Below are 20,447 nucleotides of genomic sequence, written 5' to 3'. Positions count from 1 at the left end.
GAGAATCTTGCTATGGTTTTCAGTTCATCTTTGTTCTCTTAAGTTGCTTTTAGTGAGATCTTTTTAAAGGGGACTTATGATCATACCTCTCTGCTACTTAATACTGTACAATGGTTCCACTTGACCTTTCCTGGAGTGTCTAAACTCTGCCCTAGACATTCATTCTGCAGCTCATGTGTTTCTGTTCCCAATGATGCATAACTATCAAGTTATAGTGCTAGTGATAAAACTTGCCCTCTCTTGATCAGAGGCTTTCACTCATCTTCTGTCTGTTAGAAAACTCCATTTTCTCTCCTCTACCTGAAAATCTCCAATTTTATAGCTTTCCCCAATCTGTTTAGTCCTGTTTTCTACTGAGAAGCTCTACCTGGTACCTATGACCATCATGTTTGGGTTAGATGTCCCTCCTTGTGTCCTCACTGATTTCTACCTGTATCCTCACAGTTATGTATTTGCTCCTCCCATTTTCAGTATGCACCTTCTCTTCCTTCTATACTGAAGGCAGAAAGGTCTATTCACAATGACATCTGATCTGGTCCTAAAGTCTGATCATATCACACTTCTTGCTCCAACTCACACAACTACATTAACAAATCAAAACAAACAAGAAAAAACAGTAGCTGCCTCACTGATTTTGGAACAAAGATAGCCTTAGGACAGATTTTCACCCCAATAGACTCAGAGATGGAGGTCTGTGTATAAGAAATTTATTAGGGACTATGCTTTGGATCAAAATCTAAGAGTCAGTAAAGAGGTAACCCGGGATAGGAAGAGGCATTAACCTATGCATGTAGTCACAATCCAAGGGAATCACTGGAGTTGGGGCAGATCTTCATAACTATTCTATGCTGAGACATTTACACCTCTTTCTCGAACATTCATTGTATGTTGGCATATCTCAGGGATAGGTATGTGTTTGTGTCAGATAGCTCTCTTTTTCTGAGGAAAACTCCTAGAGAATGATTCCCCTGAGAGCCTTCAGCCACCAACAATTCCAGCAGCTTCAAGGGTGTGTGATTCAGACCTGAAAGTGGGAACTGGGGGGTGCAAGGATGGGACACAGCTGGGTGGCCCACCTTGCACCAGTAGATCTACTTTTGTCATACAGTGAGTTCTGCAAATGGCTCCTCCAGGATTCTTTTTTTTTTTTTTTTAAAGATTTTATTTATTTATTTGACAGAGAGAGATCACAAGTAGGCAGAGAGGCAGGCAGAGAGAGAGGAAGGGAAGCAGGCTCCCTGCTGAGCAGAGAGCCCGATGCGGGACTCGATCCCAGCACCCCGAGATCATGACCTGAGCCGAAGGCAGCGGCTTAACCCACTGAGCCACCCAGGCGCCCCTCCTCCAGGATTCTTGTTGGTCCAACTTCCTAGGGAAATTTATAAGAGTAAAACGAGTGGATGCATTATGGTGCCTACCACTGTGGCTGATCTTGAGCCCACAACTGATATTCACCATCTCCTTCCTTTACTACACATTGTAGATCCCATTCAGTCTTGGCTAACACCTTTTCTTGTTGGGCATCAAGTGACCCAGACTGTCATCCTGAGGGGGGTCTTATCTCCTAGTCACTATACTCCTCTTAGGCCACAGGTGCTTTGCTTGTCAATTTCCTATGAAATTTGGGCAAGGAGGTACTGACAGATGTGACCATGGATCTCTTGGATGCCACACATACACTGTGCTACCTCATGGTGTCAAAGCAGCCCTATCTTCTCATGATAATCAGAGTCAATCACCATAGCCAGGTCAGTAATTCCATTTTTTGATTATTGATTTCTTGGCACACATATCCCGAAGTAACCAGATGGCAGCTATAGCTAAAAGTTGAATGCAGTGATGCCTGTGTTCTCTGGCAAATGATCAGTACTTCCAGACCTATAAAGTCAAGACATACAATATAGTTTATACTATACTATATACTATAGTATATCCTATACTATACAAGAGATAAAGTATAGGAAGCACAAATCTCCCAAGTGCATCACTGGGAGTCATATGTGTGGTCACTCCTACTTTCAACTCATATTTCTCAGACCTATATAGTATGTCTTTTTGGTACACTGGAAAAATACAATGGTCATTGATTTAGGGTATTTACTGTGTACTGATGGATGCTATCCTATTTATTCAGGGATCATCTCTAAGGTCTATTTCGGTAATTCTTCTCATTTTATATTCTGATAATTTGTATTTTGCCTATGTAACAGGACCAGTGGATCCTAAGGTATTTGCCTACTGCCGTAACTTTTCCTGTTAAAGGCGCTCCTTGGTCGGATGCAATGTTATGCAAATCCCATGTTGTTGGTACAAAGCCTCTGTATGTTCTAGACAATGGGGCTGGCTGAGGCTCTGCAAGTAGGAAAGGGAAACCCATACTTGGAGTATTTGCCAACTTCAGGAAAGATGAACTGCCACCTCTTCCATGTTGAGAAGGATTTGATATAAATACTTGCGGCAAAGTGGCTGGTTGGTATTCTGACTGACGAAGGCCACACTAAGGGCTTAGTGCTGGTCTCAGTTAATGGCACCAGAGATATTTTGTGGTGATAGTCAGAAAACTTTGATGAGTGGGAGTCAATGAGCCCATATGTTACTTCCATCTCTGCCGTAATATCTAGATTCACAAGACCATTATTCTACTACTGGGATAGCTCATGATAGAAATTGGCCAAGTTCAACTGTGTGAGTCATGCTGTCTACTTTGTTGTTTAGTGCCTCTTTCATGGTTGGGTCAGTTTCTTATGGCTGCTGTAAGAAATTGCCACAAACTAATTGTCTTAAAATAATGCAACTTTAGTATCCTACAGTTTTGGAAGTCAGAAGTCTGAAATGGGAATCATGGGGTTAAAATTGAAGTGTCAGCATGTTTTTTTTCTGGAAGATTGAGGAGCGAATCTATTTCCTAGTCCTTTCCAGCTTCTAGAATTTTTTTTTTTTAATTTTATTTTATTTGACAGAGAGAAATCACAAGTAGATAGAGAGGCAAGCAGAGAGAGAGAGAGGGAAGCAGGCTCTCTGCTGAGCAGAGAGCCCGATGCGGGACTCGATCCCAGGACTCTGAGATCATGACCTGAGCCGAAGGCAGCGGCCTAACCCACTGAGCCACCCAGGCGCCCCAGCTTCTAGAATTTTTAAACTCAAGACCACCTGATAACAATCACATTACTCCAATGACTGCTTCTTTCATTCAAGTCCTCTGGTGGTCACTTTCCGGCCTTACTCTTTCAATTATAAAGAGCCTTGTGATTACATTGGGTCAACCCAGATAAACAAAGATAATCTCCCCTTCTCAAGATCCTTAACTGAATTGCATGTGCAAAGTCCCTCTTGCCATATAAGGTAACATATTTATAAATTCCAGGGATTAGGAGATAGACATCTTGGATTGGGGGGAGCATTATTCTGCCTACCACAGAAGTAGATACATTCTATTGGACACTAACATGGGAGCTAAAGATATTCTCATTTGTACTTTTCATAAATACATCTATATGCCTATATCCTGGATCTCTCTTTGATTTTCCTATCATTGTTTTCCCAGGTCCCAAACATTGCCCTACATGAAGGCTAATCCATTGGGACGGTAAATTTTGACTGCTCTTTCAATATGTCCTAGTGGAACACACACACACACACACACACACACACACTGAGCCAAGCCAACTGTGACTGATTAATGGGTGGTGTCAGATGGGAAGTGGGTGAGGATTCTTAAGGGTATGCATTTTTTTCTTGTGAGGCAAGTCTTTTAAGTCACCTTTAAGTGAAGAGGAAGAAACACTAGGTGATGAACCTCTGTAAGATCCCATTAATATGGGATTTGGAGAACTTCCAGGTTGGTGAATCTATCCACGTGCAAAGAGGTGATACATCCCAACCCCATAGAGATAGAAGGTCCTGTGCTCAGATACCTCCATAGAACTCACCCTATCCATCTTTTCATTTGGCTGTTCATTAGTATCCTTTATTATATCTTTTAATAATAAACTAGAAAATATAAGTAAGTGGTTCCCTAAGTTCTGTTCTAGGAAATAATTGAATATAAGGGGGAGAAGGTCATGGAAACCTCCCCTATTGGTAGCCAAATCAGACAGAAATTGTGGGTAACTTGAGATTCTACCACTTGCTATTGAATCTGTAATGGGGGACAGTCTCATGGGACTGATCCCTTAATCTGTGGGGACTGGTGATATCTCCCGGCAGACAGTGTCAGAATTGAGTTTTCTTGTAGGCTACCCAGCTGATGTTGCAGAGGATTATCTGGTGTAGGGGTGGAAGGAAGACCCAACAACAGCACACATCTGGTATCAGAGTGTTGCGAGTGTGATAGTAACATGAGAGCAAAGGAGACACACAGGAAAGAAAACTGTTTTTTTTTCCCCAATGCTTTGGCATTTAATTGTTGATTACTCATCCTTAGCCTATTGTTATCTTATTCAGTTATATCATTTTTTTCCCTAAAAACAGCCATTCGATCTGTCATCCTTATCTTCACTACTTTCTTGCAACTTCTTCAATAGCCTGGGTAATTGTTCTTGCTAGTATGTCCCATCCGCTGGTATCACGTCTCAGTCCATTAGTTGTAAGTTTGAACAATGACTCCTCTATAGCCGGGTGGTGGGTGGGTTCCAAGTCATGACGTATGAATGCAATTGATTTATGGCACTTACTACAAGGAGGTTTTAATCACCTTTGCACAAATCTTTATTCCTTCTCTTCCCCTGCCACCGTGACTCATGTCACAGATGGTGCAACTATAACATGGTATACCTCTGAAATATATTTTACAGTGTTATGCAAATAAGATTTGGGGATCATTAGGACCATAATTCAGGCCATATGGTTTATTACAGGGAGTGTTATAAAAAGGGTACAAGTGAAGATGAAAAAGGAGCACTGAAAAGAACTGAAAAGTATTTTGATAAGACCAGTTTAGTCAGAAACAGTCTTTTCTGAAATTGAGAGCAAGTGTGAATTTGCTGGGAATGAGTGATGAGTGATGTAAGGGGTAATTCTACCAAAAAAAGGGAGGGGCTGGTAAATAAAATCACTACCCAGTATAAAGACTGTATCTATCTACCTAATCTCTCTGTCCTCGATCATCTCTTGAATCCAGATAAGATACTGTCAGTGGTGCACCTGTCCTTATTCTGTGTTCACCATTTTCCTGTAGAATTTCCTGTACCTGCTTCTAACAAGAGTTTCAATGTGTTCCTGCAAAATCTCATGGCTCTAGAAGGTCAAATCCAACCCAAGAATGCAAGCGAGTCATGACTGTCAGGACTTCAAGAGAACTGTCTTACATAAATCATGTCACAATCATTCCTGTGTGAGTAATACCTTTCCAAAACAAGAATCAAATGCAGTTTGTACCAGGGAGTGAAACTGAGTAGTATCACAAGGATTGCCCAACCCAGTTACCATTATTGATGTTGTAGAATTAAAGTCATCAAGCTATAGTTACATTTTTCAAGGACTTATAAAAAAACCTTTTAACTCCTGTCATGGTTCAAGTAGTTGGCAGGGCCTGAACTTGACTTTGAGCTTCAGATTTGGAAAATCAAGGAATTCAAAGTAAATCTCAGCCAGCATCCCTGAGCCTCCTGTGGCTTTCCCCTCAGACTATAAATGGATCCTGTTTTTGAAAGCAAGCCCAGATTTCCTTAAAACATGTTCCAGTCTCTTGAAATTCACTAAGAGTATATTTCAAATGAGGGCTGTGCTTTTCTCCGCACCCTCTTTTTTGGAGCATCCTCTTTGTAAGCCTTCCAGTTCCCTTGTATGGTTCATGCCGCTCTTGCTGAGTACATGTCATGCCCATCATTACACATTTCAACCAGACTCCCCAGATGAATTACAGTCTGACTTTCCATTGGCCATATGTCAAAAGCAAGCTATTCAGGGTCAGCTTCCTTGAAAAGATCTGCCAACTGGTCTACTGGCCTCCTTAACAGGAGTGGAATTACAGGAATCAAAAGAAAGGATGAAGGTCAGTATCATGGGCTCCATTTCCTTTCAGGGCACCGCTTTTCACATCTTCTGGGGGAATCTTTCACACTTCCCATTCTAAATGGACACTAACTAGAGATAGATTTATAGCATTAATATACTAACCACTGTAGTCATCAGTTTCAAAGACGCAATCACTCAAACAATGTGTACATGCCAACCATTCTCTGTCGTTACGATGAGTTTCTTCGGTTTTATTGAAGTGCGATAATTACCTCCTTATACTGGACACGTACCTCCATGAATGCTACTAAAATACCATTGCATCTGCATTTTTGAGCAAATATATCACATTCTTACCTCATACGAGTGTGCATTCACCCAAATATGCCCTTTGATATTTCATATGAATGGCTGTTCACCCACATCTGTCTCCTCTCAATAGATGCAATTTTCCCCCCTGAATATGAGTTTAGGACTATACATTTATCTGTGTTAAATTTAATCACTTCAGCCTGTCCAAATACGATTTTTGTCACTTGGTATATTAACTATCCATTCCAACTTTGGTAATCTAAAAAATCTGATCTGTGGTCTCAATCAAATCTTTCATCAAAATGTAGAATGGAAAGGATCTGAGAACAGTAATAGCTTATCACTGGAAATGAGCTTGGAAAGGCATTGGTGCACTAATAAGCATCCTTTAGATATATGGCTTGGCTACACATCTAATATTTTTAAAACTTACTTTGTGACAGAATATTATCTTACACTTCCTCACCATCATGCTATGGAGGAAGCACTGTTGCCCCCTTTTAATACACAAGGAAATTGAGGATCAAAGAAAAAAGTTACTTTCAGCAAGATCACATAATATAAAAAAATAAAAAGAAAGAAGAAGAATGCATTTCTTTAGGATTTTCTCCTGCTCCATGTCCCTGACACTCCAGCCGTATCTAGTTGCTCATCATCACTCTCTACTCCGGGATTTTTGATTACCATACTTTGCACATAGGGCCCCATTTTGTACAGTGCTCTGTTTTCTTGTCATGTTCTTTGCAGTCCAGTCCCCTACTCGGTCTTTGACATTGAGTTCAAAGGTCTTTTCTCCATCCTCACAGTAGGAATAAAATGAACATTGTGAGGATTAAGAGATACAGTGCTTGTAATGCTGTGACTGCAATTTCATTAACACTTCCTAGTATCACAACATTTTATTGAATCCTACATTATTTGAAGCAAAGAGTGCTACCCATTTTATAGCTTTAGGAAAATGAATGGTTTAGGGCCACATGAACAAAAAGGGAAAGAGATCAATGTCTCCAGACAAGGACAGAGAGTATATATATATATATATATATATATGTATATATATATATATAATGCATTTTTAAAAGATTTTATTTATTTATTTGACAGAGAGAGAGCTTGAGAGGGGAGGAGGTCAGAGGGAGAAACAGACTCTGCTGAGCAGGGAGCCCAATGCTGCAAGGGGACTCAATCCTGGGACTCCAGGATCCTGACCTGAGCCAAAGGCAGTTGCTTAACCAACTGAGCCACCCAGGCACCCAAGGACAGACAGCATATTAAGAGCTATGATAGACGACTGAAGTAAAACCTAACACTTGGCCACTGTTTGCTAGACTCTCTGTCACCCGGCCTCGACTTCCTCTTTTCACTCATCTCGGGTCTGCCTTTCCCCTTGTTCACAACACTGTAGCCACCGGCCTTCCTTAGTTCCTTCCTTACTTCCTAAAATAAGTCCAGATTCTTCCTGTGTTCTGCTTCCTCAGCTTGGTTGAGCTCATGTGTCTGCTCAATTGTCAGCTTTCAGGACCACTCAAGTTAAATTATGTCTTTAATTCCCAAGTCATAATCTCATCACATCACTGCTTAATTTCCTTCCCAGCAACCACAAATATCTGACTGATTTGGAGGTATGCATTTGATTGTCTTCTTGCCTCTTCAAACATGGAAGCTTTCTCAGGAGAGGCGCCGAGTCAATTTTATTGACAACCATATTTCTAGGATGTACATAGTACCTAGTAGGTGTCCAATGCACTTTTGTTGAATGAACCAACAATAGGGTATTAAATGTGCATGGGTGTGAGCACTGAAGTTGCACAGAGAGTAAGGGAAAACTTTTGGGAGGAAGGGGCATAATTATTAAAAGTTGAAGTATGAAGTAGTTAATCCAAACCTCAGGTGTGGGTAAGGCATCACAGGAGATTTCTAACCCATTGGAGAGTCTGTCACCTTTCCCTCCATCCCACACCCACAGTGTACAATGTCTGGCTATGTCTGGATACATTTTTGATTTGTGCACCCTGGGAGGAGTGCTACTGGCATCTAGTGGGTAGAGGCCAGGGATTCAGCTAAATGTCCTATAACACACACACACACACACACGCGTGCGTACGTGCAACACTACGTAGATACAGAGAAGAATGACTTGCCCCAACATGTCAATAGTGCTGAGGCCGAGGAACCCTGGCAGAGCCTGGCGAACTTCTCCCAGCAACATTCTACCTCCTCACGCTTTAATGTATACCTCTTCCCGGACTCCTGTCCTCGCTTTTCCCAGATCTCTGGTTTCCCTGTGCGGCTACTTCCATCCTGGAAGACACTGAAGTCTTCCACGGAGTTTCTGAACTCCAAAGCTTCCTATCTTCCTGGAAGAAGCCACAATCAATCAAAGGTCAGTCTTTCTCTGGCCAGAGATTCAGTAGCTCAGAGCTGGACAGAGCTGATATCCCTCTCTTACTATCAAGGAGACGGGGCTGCCTCGGTGACGCCCACAGGTCCTCCCATGAAGAGCGTAAAAGAACACTGAGACCCACGATGTGGAGGTTGAAACTATACGCCGAGAAATGACTTAGATTCTGCTGAAGCTGGCGCATAGAGTATACTCTGCTTTGTCTGTCTGCTCATGTCCTCCCTGGTGAGTTCAACAACCCTGAAAAATTAGAATTGGCTCAATTCGACCAACTCAGCAGTGTATGAGTACCAAGGGCTTTTTTTTTTTTTTTTTCCTTTTTATTTGACTTGCAGGAAAATCTACTTCAATGTGATTTTATAGTCTTTGGAAGCCTGGGGACCTTCCCCCACCCCACACTTTTGTCTTATAAAACCCTGATAAAAGTATGAAACAAAAATTGATGAATTTCAGCAAGTTTAAGTGTTTTCATTTACAGCAGCCTGTCAGGAGATGCTGAGCACATTTCATTTCTAATGATTTAATTCTAATTAGTATTTATAACTATAGCCTAATTTCAATAACACACTGTTAAATGAGTACAGAAATGTATTTATCGATTCACGCATAACAGCACAACATCATGCATTCAGATGTTGTTGAGATAGCTAGATAGATATGTACCCACACATTTTCTACACTTTTTCACATTCTTTGATTATGATTCTTCTTTTTTTAATGTTTCATACTGTGATAATGAGTCTTCTAAATTGCTATTTGTAATAAATTTAGGGTAAGATTATTCACTTTTCTTTGAATTTTTTTAGTTTATGCTCTGAGTGTGGGACCCTACAGAGAGCTACAAATTGAGAGAAACAAACATTTCTGAGAAAACAGGCCTCCAGAGCTTTAGAAAGAGCAAAGAATTGACAATTTGAAGGGCTTCAAGTATGCCAAGTGGCCATCATAACTCACTCCACATTTCAAAAAGGAAAAAACAAATCAAGATTTGAAGACTTCACAGAGCCTTTTGTTTGCTGAGAATGTTTTCACTTTGTGTTGGCTATAATTATTGTTAAGATTCATTGTAAGAGCAACTTACTTATCTCTCATTAAAATTTATAATTATTTTTTTATTTTAACATCTTTATTTTTTCAGTGTTCCAATATTTATTGTTTATGCAATTTATAATTTATTATGAGAATGACAATTTGAAATCATCTCAGTTTTTCAATGAGGGCTGGCAGAATTTTGTGATATATGTAATATAAGGAGGGTTGTCAGGGCAGGGCTAAGGACCCTAATGCCCCAATACGTTTCCAAGGCATTTTGCTGTATCCCACTTCTACATGCCATGTTGTATGGCTAAGGAACAATTAGTAGCTCAAAAACAAAACAAGGTCTTTATTCTTTGAGACAGTATCTTCGAGAGGGTGGCTTGATACAGAATCTGGGGATGTCACAATTGTAAGGATCTCAGAGATCACCTGCTTATATCATTCACTTTCCTTAATTTGAAAACAATGTTTAGAATACAGAGGAATACTCAAATGCCACATGGATGTTCTTTTTACACCTTAAATTACTTGAATAGCATTGTGTCTTTTAAATTAGGGGGAAAAATCAAGTTATTATGTACAGCGAGCAAAACTGATGAGCCACAATACATTCTACTTATTCATGGGTAAGGTATGGATCATCTAATCCCAAGTTCCTTTTCCCTCAGTACTTTCAATATAAAAGCATTTGTTCCATTTGTGGCTTCTCTTTGTACTAGAATTTACCTACAGTGTTGTTATTATAGGTTCAATGTGTAATGCTACTCTAAGAGATTTTATTTATTTAAGTAAACAAATAAGCAGTTTGACAGCTTCTAAAGACACATCAATATGTCTTACAAGTATAGCTTAAATTACTTAGAGTGATAAGAAACACAGAACAAAAGGAAAATAACAAATCTTTTATAATATCACTCTTCTGAATGTTATACTTTGTCACCCCTCAAAGTCTTTTAAAATGCATTTAGATTTTTAAAAATAAGCTGTTTAATGCATATTTCAAGCTATCTCATAACCAACAAATTTCCAATTATGTGTTTTCTGATCTCTTACTTTTTATAGCAAAATTGATTCATGTTATTATCTGTATATTGTATTTTTTTTATAAAAACCACAAATAATGGTAAGAATAGTACCATTCTCGAATCAAGCAACTGAACATGCTAATAATAGTAATAATAAGGAGGAAACGTTTCATAGGCTCAATGTATCAAACCAGTGATGGAGGTTATTAGTCATGACTAAAGAAATGAATAATGCATAATAATGCATAATGTAGAGTCTTGGTGAACTTAAATTTCTTAGTAGTGGTCAGGAATAAAATTCCTGGACATGCATTTCTTAAAATGGGTTTTAAAACAAGGATGACCTACCATCTATCTACCCATTCTTTCTAGAAATGAAATCTCCCATAAAACATTATCAACTGGATATTCTCTTCCTTTAAATATTGAGCAATGTGTATGTTAGACTGGAAAACTGAGTATCATTTGTAGGTGAAGGCCTTGGAAAGAAAAGAAAATTATGATCAGTGGAGAGTTAGGGACCTTCAGAAAATCGTAAGCAGTTGCTTGGGAAAAGGAAGAGAACTCATAGCGTCTCCATGTTTTTGTTCCCCCACCTGCCTGGCCCCAGGCAACTTGGCGTAGTGTAAAGAGCACAGTTTGGGAATGTGGCAGGACTGAATGTGTTAAATGATAGTCCAGTATTCGTCCTGTTCTGGGAACATGCCACCCTGGTCCCCTATTCAGGGTCTATACCCTTGATAATGCCTCTATTGGTATCTGGTATGTTCTTCCCTTACAACCTCTGCAGTCTTGACTCCTTTGCAGATTCCTGCTTAAATATTCCTTCTTTATGGATGTCTTATCAACTCAGCCTGTCTTAGGGGGGCTGCTCACATACTTTTAGTTAACCCTGTGACTTCTAATTGCTCCATAAAAAAACTGGAGAAATACTGGGAAATACTTAGGTTACAAGACACAAAAGTTTCGGGGGAAAATAAAAAAACAACAGCAAAACCCCAAAACAACAGCCCATAAATTGCATCAGTAATATTTTGGTCACACAAATGCATTAATGCTCCTTCCAGTCATGCTTAACTTGCTTTCCTAATGTAGCCTAAGTACTTAAATAATCTGCCTCATTATGTAAAACACCTGAAAATTCTTTTCACTTTGTTCAAGAAAAAAAGAAAGAAAGAAAGAAAGAAAGTTTAATACAACTAATAGGAAATAATTTTATGCAGCACCTGAACACTGAAGGGGGATCTAACAGAATCACTGGCACCACACTCATCCATGAGATTACACACGTAAAATGAAGTGGTACATTTGCTATTTATGCTTGAGATCTGTGCGTAAACAATTCAATGTAAGTGCAGGTGACTGATGAATAAAACATCACTGATCAAGCTGGGTGGAACTAAATTTTGGCTTAATCCTGCTGGTTTAATTTGGTTTGCTGGTTCTTTCCCCCCCTTCTTCTGATGTTGTTTTCACCCGAGGTGGATAAATATATATTATGCATGGGGGAAAAAAAGAGCAACATAAATTTAAATACCTGGAACAGGTGACAAGAGATGCTCAGCTGCTTTCACATATTCTGCTTCTGTTAAGGAGAAGCATAAAAATAACTCCCCATCCCCACCCCAGGGGCAAAAGTGTCATTGACTCTTTAAAACACAGGTTCATCTATAAAGTTGAAGTCAATAAATCAATGCATTTCCTTCTTACTCATTCTCATGATACTTAGAAAAATTACAGGTGAAGTATTTTTAAGTATATACAAGAGTTCACGTAACATTCTTTTAGGGAAAATAATCTTGAACAATAATTTTGGTGCAGGAGAGACAAGTGTAAAGTTTTCATGTCAGATGACTGACAGCAGAATTATAGAGTCAGTCATAAAATTCATGGTATCCATCTGCCATAATAGAACAGTTTTCTTTTCCCTTGCATGATTAATAATTTGTGTCTAAATATAACATGTCTTTTTCTTATGTTGGGGTCCTTCCCTATGTTGATGTCCAGGGCTAGTTCCATGGCACGGGGAAGGGTGTGTGTGGGGGGAGGGGGGGATATAAACCGAAACAAGAGAGTAAAAGAGGGAAGAAGGATCCTTCTCTCCTTCAAGTTCCTTTTGTGCATCACCACATTTAATTTAGTAATAATAAATAGATATCAGTGCCTTTCCCTCTCAGTTTTGAATAAAAGTGCCTAAGTAATTTAAAATTTGGAAAAAAAAACCCCAAGGAATTTGCAGATGTATCTCTTGCTTATTCTACTGCTATCCAAAGAAATACTATGTTTTCATATATCCAGACGCTAGTAAAATAATCTGGAAGTGCAAATGCAACTTGATTTAATGTAACAGCAATAAAACCAACATTATTCTTTTACCTAATATATAATAGCCCATGCTACATAGAAAAAAATGTATGGATTCACACATTTTAAAACCTATGTAAAGAAATTTTTATAAGAGCTTAACTTTAGCCCAACTGCTTATTACATGTGAAATGTGATCTTTATCTGCTGTGCAAAGCCTCTAGAATTAGCAGCCATTACTTCTGTTACTTGACGGTGCTTAAGTAGTACTTTTTCTCTAACTATTCACTTGGTTTTATGTCATATTTTTTACTTAATCTTAAAAACATAGCAGTTTTCTTTTTCTTAAGATGTTAGATATTTTAACTTTAAAGTAGTGTTCAAATGGGAGAGAATATAGTGCAGAATACACTATAAAATTAAATGAATTTTAATAAGTGCACTTAATAGAATATTACATAATTCCAACAATTACATTTCACCAGTTTGTAAAGACTGGGAAAAAATGCTTATATATAATACCATGCATAGTACAGATCTCAATCTAATAAAACAATGTAATTATATGCATCTATAAAATATATATGTAATATGTAATTACATATTAAGAGAGAAAGGGAGGGAGAGAGAAAAGTAAGAGCGACCAACAGAGAGTGATGGTGACAGAGAGAAAGAGAGAAAAGTAGATCAAAGGAGAACACCAAAAAAAAAATTTGTGTTGGATATTTTGGAGAAATTATTACTTTAATAATAAAAGCCACTAGAGTTCAATTTTTGTAGATTTTAAATTTGTATATAATATGGACTAGATATATTTTTAGGAGATAAAGTCAAAGCTGTTTTCATTACTCTGATATTTTTCACAACACTAATCATATGTCAGAGCTCAAATATTTTTTTTTTAAAGATTTTATTTATTTATTTGACAGAGAGAAATCACAAGTAGATGGAGAGGCAGGCAGAGAGAGAGAGAGAGGGAAGCAGGCTCCCTGCTGAGCAGAGAGCCCGATGTGGGACTCCATCCCAGGACCCTGAGATCATGACCTGAGCCGAAGGCAGCGGCTTAACCCACTGAGCCACCCAGGCGCCCTCAAATACTTTTTATAATAATAAACCAACTAAGATATTTTCAGGAAAATTAATAATACTCATCATATATTTATTATTTAGTATGTCAAACTTAGTGCTTATTTCATTTAATTTCCACAACCCTATGAGAAAGAGCCTACAATGGTCCTCATTTTGCATATCTGACATCTAAAAACTGAAAGGCTTAGCAACTTTTGCAAAGTCACACACCTTTTTAAGTCCCACCCACCTTCTAACCAAGGCAGTCTCGTTCCAGAATCCATGCTTTGAACACTCAATACTGCCTTTCCGAACACACGTGATTCTATAGCCCATCCCCTATTGACTTCAGGCTGTTGTTTGTAACAGTTTATGGAGTAATCCCAAGCTCTCTCCTAGGGGTGTTTTGGATTGAATTGTTTCTCCCCCAAAGATAGATCATTAAAAACCCTAATTCCTAAAGATCTATGAATGTGATTTTATTTGGAAATAGACTTTTTTGCAGTATTCAGATGAGGGCGTACCAGAGAAGGGTGGACCCTAAATCCAGGGACTGGTTTCCTTGTAAGAAGAGTGACTTGAAGATACAGAAGAGACAGAGAGGAGAAGGCCCCATGGTAACGGCCTCAGAGATTTGAGAGTTGGAATTGCAAGTCGTAGAATACCAAGAGTTGTGGGCAAACACCAGCAGCTAAAGGCTAAAGCCTTCAGAGGAACCATGTCATGATAACACCTTGCTTTCAGACTTCCAGCCTCCAGAACTGTGATAGAATCAATTTCTGTGGTTTTCAGCTACCCAACTTGTGGCAACTTGTTAGGGCAGCCTGAGGAAACTAAAACAAGAGATTACTGAACTGGTAACAATATTGGACATGTACATATTGGGTAGGGGAGAGGTGGCAAAAATTATACTAAGCTTTTTTTTTTTTTTTTTTTTTTTTTTTTTTTTTGGTAAGGTAGGCGTTCAAAAGGCATTTAGCAGATATGAGATTCTCATTTGACATGTGAATTACAGGCAATAAATTGGTTGATCTGCTTGAATGGTATGACCCATCTCTCATCCAAAAAATAAATAAATAAATAAATATATTGCAAAATTAAAAAGAAAAAAGTATCTTGGGTGATCTTATTAGATAGGATATAGAGGTAAATGGCCACAGGCTAAATTGAGTGTAGCAGGGTCAAGATGAAGCAAGAGAAAAATAAGGAAGGGATACCAGAGGAGGAGTTTTACATTAAAGAAAGAAAGAAAAAAGAAAGAATAGAAGGGGATCCGAGAAACCAGTACAGAGATTAGTGTTAGGGAAATCACTGATAATTTTGGCAGTATCTCACCGTTTGACCAAAGAAGCTGTATCTTAAATAGAAAATAGAAATTAAGAAATAGAAATTAAGAAATACTGAAATGAGAAGATGTGTACCTTATAGCTGACTTTAAAAGATTTTATTTACTTATTTGACAGAGAGAGCGATCACAAGCAGGCAGAGAGGCAGGCAGAGAGAGGGTGGGGAAGCAGGCTCCCTGCTGAACAGAGAGCCCGATGCGGGGCTCGATCCCAGGACCCTGAGATCATGACAGGAGCCGAAGGCAGCGGCTTAACCCACTGAGCCACCCAGGCGCCCTTATAGCTGATTTTAAAAGATATTTCAGAGTCAGGTCAGGTCACCGATACACAGTCCACTCTCAAATCCACACTACAGATACAGAGAAAAGAAAATGGGTCTTTTTTGAAAAACAAGGGATGAGAGTCTGTGAAAGGAGTAAAGCAAAATGTTGCTCTAATAGAAGAGATGAAAGATCTACATAGACATGGATGAACTCACAGTTTCATTGCTGGGTATTCTTGGGAGTGGATGGCAAAGACTTCATGTGACTGGATCCTAAAAATTCTACTGATGGTGTTTGATATTTTGAGTAATCACAGGTTTTATATGTATGTTATACCACGCTGAACAACAAATCTAGAAGCATCTTGACTGATTTTTATGTGTTTTAAAATAGCATTGTATTAGTTTTCTGTTGCCATTGTAACAAATTACTACAAAATCAGTGGCTTAAAACAACACAAATTTATGATCTTATAGTTTGAAAGATCAGACATTTGGCGCAGGTCTTGATTGGCTAAAGTCAAAGTGTCCGCAAAGTGTCTGTATTCCTTTCTGGAGGTTCTTTCTTTCTTTCTTTCTTTCTTTCTTTCTTTCTTTCTTTCTTTCTTTCTTTCTTTCTTTCTTCTTTCTGATTTTTATTTACTTGAGAGAGAGAGAGAGAGCACGAGCAGGGGAAAGGGACAAGGAGCCTCCCTGATGAGGGCAGGGCTGGAAAGGGGGCTAGACAGGTAGACAGGGTGGGGCTCTATCCCAGGACCCTGAGATCATGATCCAAGCAGAAATCAGACACTTAAGCAAGTGAGCTACCCAGGTACCCCCTTTCTGGAGGTTCTAGGGGAGAATCTATTTCTCTGCTTTTTTAGCTTTTAGAGTTTTTCCACATTCTTTGGTCCCCTTTTCTTGTTGTTCATCTTGAAAACCTTAAAAATTGGATCGTTCTTACTCGTCTATAGTCATAGCCACCTCTGACCAAAGCCAGGAAAGTTTTTCTGATTTTAAGGATTCATTTGATTACATTGTGCTCATTTTGATCATCCATTATAATCTTTCCACTTCATACCTTTAACTTTAATCACATCTGTAAAGTCCCTCATGCCACGTAAGACAGCATATTTAGAGGTTCTGGAGATTAGGTCATAGGTGTCTTTTGTGGACCATTATTCTGTCTTTCACAGCTTCTGAAATAAGACTTCATGTTTTGGATTACCATTCATATTTTCACCTTTAAATATTCTCATTGTCAAAAAAACCAGTAACATGATTACTTATTAATTTATAATCTTATTTCTTGTTTGGATTTTTCAGATATCATGGTCTGCTTATAAATTTCTTACCAGTAAATGACCTAGCTGATTGACTGAAGATAACTGAGTACATTTTTTTAATGCCTTTAATCTAGATGATGAACAAAACAGGCTTACTTTATTCTGACTATTCTATCCCATTTATGGGCTACCCAACTATCTGGAATACTAAATCCAGGTAAAGCACTTTCTTTCTTCTTCTTCTTCTTTTTTTTTTAAATTAACATATAATGTATTATTAGCCCCAGGGATACAGGCCTGTGAATCACCAGGTTTACACACTTCACAGCACTCACCATAGCATATACCCTCCACAGTGTCCATAATCCAGCCACCGTCTCCCTACCCACCCCCCAGTAAAGTACTGTCTTGCCTCTATACAGGTGCACATGATTTTTACCCTATTTTGAAAACCCCTCTTCAACTTCTCATGCCCCCATCTACCCTTTTACTTTTGAATAGACCTGTAACAAGTAAAGAAACTGAATTAGGAATTCATTATCTACTCACAGAGAAAAGTCCGGGCTGGATGGCTTCACCAGTGGGTTCTTCCAAACATCTGAAAAAAATAGATAGTAGCCCTTCACTAAATATTTTAGGAAATAACATTTCTGTACTCTTCTATGAGGCCAGTGTTATTCTGATATCAAATTCAGATAAAGCCATCACAACTAAACTACAAACTGATATTTCTAATGACATAGATGCGAAAATCTTTATTTGATATGTACAAGTAGTAAGTGTTGGTAAGGATGTGAAGAAACGAACCTTCACGCATGACTTTTGAGAATGTAAAATGGTGCAACCACTTTTAAAAAGAGTTTGGTATTTCTTCTTAAGTTAAACATAATTTTTTACCAGATGACTCAAGAATTCCATGCTTAGGCTATAACCAAGAGAAATAAAAACTTATGTCCACACAAAGACATGTACACAAGGGTTCATAGCAGTATCGTTCCTAAGAGTCAAAAAATGGAATCAACCCAAACGTCCACCAACTAAAGACTAGATAGACATAATGTGGTGTATTCATACAATGGAATACAATTTGGAATACAAAGGAATAAGCTACTAATACAGTCTACAAATGGATGAACTTCAGAAACAAGCTAACTGAAAAAGCCAGACAGTAAAGGAACACTATACTAGAAGTTTCAGCTTATAAGAAATGTCTAGAATGTCCATCAATGCTTATCTGAGGCTTGGGGAATGAGTGAGTATAGACTGTAAGGCGGCATGGAAAACTTGTGGGATGATAGAAATATTTAAAACCGGAGTCTTGTTAGGGTGGTACAGTTGTATAAATGTACTAAAATTCACTGAATTATACACTTCCAATGAATTAATTTCAGGGTACTTACATTACACCTCAGAAGAGAAGCTGGGAATATTCTTCCTCTAAATTAAAGTGTTTTGTGCATGAACACAAATATATTTTCAGCATGCCTTTTGATGATAATTATTTGTTGGAACATTTTTTTAAAAAACCAAATGGATCTTTTTAAAATAGAAGAATGGATACATATCCCCCATCTTTGTATCAGGTTTTTTTTTTTTTTCTTTTTCTTTTTTTTTGGTCTAATGCGTTCCTGGGTCATCACAGCTTGCTTCAACGAAGGGAATAGACATTCTTAGAATCATGACTCACTTTAATGAAATGGTTTGACTGGGAGAAGCAGGTGACAGTCAGATTGTAATGGATGTGTACACTTTCTGATCACAGCACCTCACACTCTTTCCTATTAGGAAGTGGTTCCACACTAATGTACCAGATTTGATGATTTGAAAAGACATGTCTCTCAGGTTGCCATTATGTATAAATCTCATATTTATAGGTGTAGTGGAAAAGCTATGGGTATTTTGACACAATAGGTCCAAATTTTGATGAAACCAGTTCCTTGATGCATTGTGGTCAAGGTGTTTAACCTCCCTAAGATTCAGTTAATACGTTTGCCAGTGGAGATAATGCTGACTCCAAAGATGGTGGCAGAAGATCAAATAATTATGTATAGTGCCTATCATACCGTAGGAACCCAATACATTGTTACTATTTTTTTTTTCATTTTTTGGTGCTTTCCCCCCTCTCTCTATATACAGTTGTATATAGTTATATATACAGTTTCATTCATGTGGTTATATATACACACAGTTTCAGAGAATTATATATATGAATATAGTTATATATATAGTTTCATATACATATATATATACACACACACATGGTTATACATAAGTGTTTCATGGACTATGCTACAAAAATATTGATTTAATAGCAACAGGTGTACTTAATGCCATGCTTTCAGTCAGTATTATGACATTTGGGAGATACTGAATGATCATAAGATGCTCTACTTTCACATAGGTAAAATAGGAATTAAAAAGTACCAGGAATTTGTAAATATTCCATGATGGATTATTATCTCTTTAAAATTATCAAGTCATTTTTTTCTGTACCATGTTAACTGATATCACAGATATATGCTAGTTTGTATATTCAGGAACTGTTCTTAGATGCACACAATTTATCCAAAGGATAACACAATAACAACAAAATAACACAATTTATCCTTTGTATAAAGTGTCAAAGTATCATACTCAGATCTAGTGGATAAACACTGAACATTTCTTGTCGGTGCACTGATCATTTTCAGCCTCCGTGTCATCCCTTGTCCTACTTTATTTAGATATGTTAATACTTTTGATATTATTATAATCAAATCTTACTAACCTGAGAGTCACCATTTCCCTCATAACACAACACAATATGGCTTGACATGACTTTGTTTAAATGTATCATATGCATATTTTGTAGCTTCATTATCGGAGAACAACCTTATTAATGTAATTATTATTATTCTTTTTACATATAGACTCCTGGTGGCTGTTTCAATTAATCTATCAGTTCTAAGGTTTGCAGGGCTATTTATGATGTGGGAAAAATGTATTTATAAGTGAAGTTTTAAAGAAAAAGGCAAGTTAACAATTATACATATAAGTAATCGAAGATTATTACAGAAATTGAATATGTAAATAATCAAGGGTGACATTTAAAAATTATATAAATGCTAATAGAGCTTATTATTTGTTGATTCATTTATTTATCTGTTTAATTACTGTATTAGTCAACTTTGCTGGAGTAATTGAGGTCTTTAAAAAATCTTAGTGATGGGGGCACCTGAGTGGCTCAGTGGGTTAAAAAATCTTAGTGATGTATAAGAACAAATATTTATTTTTGTCTGAAATGGACTTTCATAGTAGCCACCCCTATCTTAGACATGCCATTATCACAGCAGAGGGGAAAGTACCTAAAAGTTGGAGTAAATGGCTTGCAAGGTCCTGTTCACGTTTCTTTGGCCAAAACAAGTTCTGATGGGTGGGGCAACTTGGCCTTCCCTCAGGAGATATGAAAGGACATTGCAGGGAGAGGGGATG

General features: G+C 37.9%; 1 long non-coding RNA gene across 1 annotated transcript in view; it reads right to left on the bottom strand.

The window, feature by feature from the left end:
* Positions 1 to 17,456: 17,456 nt before the first annotated feature.
* The window catches only part of LOC131818323 (uncharacterized), a 257,550-nt gene continuing 254,559 nt past the window's right edge, over positions 17,457 to 20,447 (bottom strand). The window contains exon 4 of the long non-coding RNA XR_009348781.1: positions 17,457 to 17,574. This is a non-coding gene — a long non-coding RNA (uncharacterized LOC131818323). The remainder of the gene's footprint in view (positions 17,575 to 20,447) is intronic.

This window comes from Mustela lutreola, chromosome 16, assembly GCF_030435805.1.
Source record: "Mustela lutreola isolate mMusLut2 chromosome 16, mMusLut2.pri, whole genome shotgun sequence".
NCBI lineage: Eukaryota > Metazoa > Chordata > Mammalia > Carnivora > Mustelidae > Mustela > Mustela lutreola.
This window is presented reverse-complemented; position numbering and strand designations above follow the sequence as displayed.